Source organism: Triticum urartu, chromosome 3, assembly GCF_003073215.2.
Source record: "Triticum urartu cultivar G1812 chromosome 3, Tu2.1, whole genome shotgun sequence".
Taxonomy (NCBI): Eukaryota; Viridiplantae; Streptophyta; class Magnoliopsida; order Poales; family Poaceae; genus Triticum; species Triticum urartu.
The window spans coordinates 237,126,037-237,129,245 of record NC_053024.1 but is presented as its reverse complement, the minus strand read 5'-3'; positions in this window follow the sequence as shown (position 1 = coordinate 237,129,245).

The following is a 3,209-nucleotide window of genomic DNA, read 5'->3' as shown; positions in this document are numbered from 1 at the left end:
GCGCTGATACGTTGCGCCGTCTTTTTTAGCCCGAAGGGCATTGTGTTAAAACAGAAGGGGCCATATGGAGTGATAAATGCCGTTGCGGCTTGATCGGACTCCGCCATCTTAACAGGAAGCACAATCAGTTGTGTCCTGCGGTAGCATCGATAATTTGATCAATGCGGGGGAGGGGGAAGGGATCCTTTGGGAAAGCCTTATTGAGGTCCTAGAAGTCGACGCATAGGCGCCAGGATTTTTCCTTCTTTGGTACCATCATCAGGTTTGCTAGCCAGTCCGTAGGCTTTATTTCTCTAATGAATCCGGCCTCCAATAACTTGGCTAGCTCCTCTCCCATAGCTTGTCGCTTAGGTTCAGAGAAATGCCGAAGATTCTGCTTGACCGGCTTGAATACTTTTAGAATGTTAAGGCTATGCTCGGCCAGCCTTCATGGGATTCCTGGCATATCTGAAGGATGTCAGGCGAATATGTCCCAATTCTCGCGCAGGAACTCCCGTAGTGCGGCATCTATAGCGGGGTTTAATTGTGCCCCGATTGATGCTATTTTTGAAGGGTCCGTTGGATGGACTTGGAATTTGACTATTTCATCCACTGGTTTGAAAGAAGTGGACTTGGATCTTTTGTCTAGTATCACGTTGTCCATGTCCACTGTGGAGCGCAGCGCGGTTAATTCCTCCGCCACAAGGGCTTCGGATAATGCCTCGAGGGCCAGTGCGGCTGTTTTGTTCTCAGTGCGGAGTGCTATGTCTGGGTCACTAGCCAGAGTGATGATCCCATTGGGCCCGGGCATTTTGAGCTTCATGTATCCATAATGGGGTATGGCTTGGAAGATTGTGCATGCCTCCCGCCCTAGAAGGGCGTGGTATCCTACTGAACGGGGCCACTTGGAATGTAATTTCTTCAGACCTGTAATTCTCCGGAGTGCCGAATACCACATCTAGCGTGATTTTCCCAGCGCAACGTGCCTCCCGACTAGGGATGATTCCTCGGAAGGTCATGCTGCTTTGCTCGATGCGGTTTTTGTCTATTTCCATTTTTGAAGAGTCTCCTCATAAATGAGGTTTAATCCGCTGCCGCCGTCGATGAGCACTTTAGTGAGCCGAAAGCCATCCACAATTGGACTGAGGACCAAGGCAGCTGGTGCTCGGGCTGTTCGGAATTTAGGTTCGTCACTGGCATTGAAGGTGATAGCCGTGTCGCTCCACGGATTTATTGCTCCCACATGGCAGACTTCGGCAAGGCTGCGGAGTGCTCGCTTACGCCTATTATTTGAAGCGAAGGTCTCGAAGACTGTCAATATTGTATTGTCATCCACGGGATGGTGCTCTGAGGTGTTTTGGATGAGGAGATCATCACCACTCTTGGCTACCAGTCGGAGTACCCAACATGCTCTAAGGTTGTGTGTTGGTATGGTATCCGATGTACTATGAATTTTGCAGGGCCCGTTAAGCCATCCCTCCAATACAGTTCCACACCCTGTAGTGGGCTTTTTCTTCTTTGTAATTGAGTCGGGCGACTTATGACAGTGCACCCTTTTAGTTCGGACTGGGGGTTTTGTCAGAGCCAGATTATCCCAAAATTTTGTTTGGGTTTTCCAGGCGCTTTCCATCGAACAATACTTCCGTACTATGGCTGCCAAGTCAGCGAAGTGTGCTATGTCACGGCGACTTATGGCGTTGAGGATTCCCTTGTCTATGCAATTGTTGCAGAAGAACGAAATTGCGTCTTCCTCGCGACAGTCCTTGACCTTGTTCATTACAAGGAGGAATCTGGCCCAATAGTGATGTACTGTCTCTTGGGGCTCTTGCCTAATGTGGGAAAGATCGTTTGTATCTGGGTGGGTGGGTGGATTTAAGTCCAGACCTTGACCCAATCTGAGACCCCGGGGCGGGGGAGTTTCCGATCTTGGAAGTTCGGGCTCCGGGATGTTGCCCCACAGGTTCGGCATGCAGCCTGATTCTAGGTTCAGGGTTAGGGCGATGTCTTCCCGTGGGCGGGTATCCGGCTCGGAGAGGTCGGGAATCCGGACATAGTTCGTCCTCAGGATAGAGGGAGAATCGCCGCATTGCTCCTCCACCACCGCTATCTGATGGGTGACCGGCGGAGAGTTAATCTCCCTTTGGTCGGGTTTAAGCCCAATCCGATCGTAGTCCGTAGCGACTCCCAGAGCGGCGATGCGGTCCAAGAGCTCGTTCACAGAGGAGAGCTCCATTGGATCCATCTGCTCGGTGAATTTTGAGCCGATGTGGAGGCTATTTTCGATGACCCGAGAAGTCATCATCGGCGCGGCGGCCGAGCAGGCGGTCATGATGAAGCCGCCTAGTCGGAGAGTTTGGCCTACAGCTAGGGCTCCCCCAGAGGTGATGTTGTCCTTGACAACGAGACGAGCCATCCCTCCTTGTGATGAAGACATAGTGGAACTCTCAATGAAAGCACCAATGTCGGTGTCAAAACCGGCGGATTTCGAGTAGGGGGTCCCGAACTGTGCGTCTAAGGCGGATGGTAACAGGAGGCAGGGGACACGATGTTTACCCAGGTTTGGGCCCTCTTGATGGAGGTAATACCCTACGTCATGCTTGATTGTTCTTGATGATATGAGTATTACAAGAGTTGATCTACCACGAGATCGTAGAGGCTAAAACCCTAGAAGCTAGCCTATGGTATGATTGTTGTTGTCTTATGTACTAACCCCTCCGGTTTATATAGACACCGGAGGGGGCTAGGGTTACACAGAGTCGGTTACAAGGGAGGAGATCTACATATCCGTATTGCCAAGCTTGCATTCCACGCCAAGGAGAGTCCCATCCGGACACAGGACAAAGTCTTCAATCTTGCATCTTCATGGTCCAACAGTCCGGCCAAAGGATATTGTCCGGCTGTCCGGAGACCCCCTAATCTAGGACTCCCTCGTCGTCCCCTATGCCTTAGCCATATACTCTATACGATATGCCATGCTGTGTACCGCGATGTGCCTTTCCACGTGTCTGGAAAGGGGGTATAAGAGTGATCCAGGAGTGGATCATTGGACAACGATAAAAAAAATGTCCTTAGGAATAAGGAAATGTTTCTCGATTATGGAGGGGATGAAGAGTTCGGAGTAAAGGGTTACGTCAATGCAAGCTTTAACACCTATCCGGATGACTCTGAGTATTAAACCGGATATGTATAGTGGAGCAACCATTTGGAATAGCTCCAAGTGGAGCATAGTA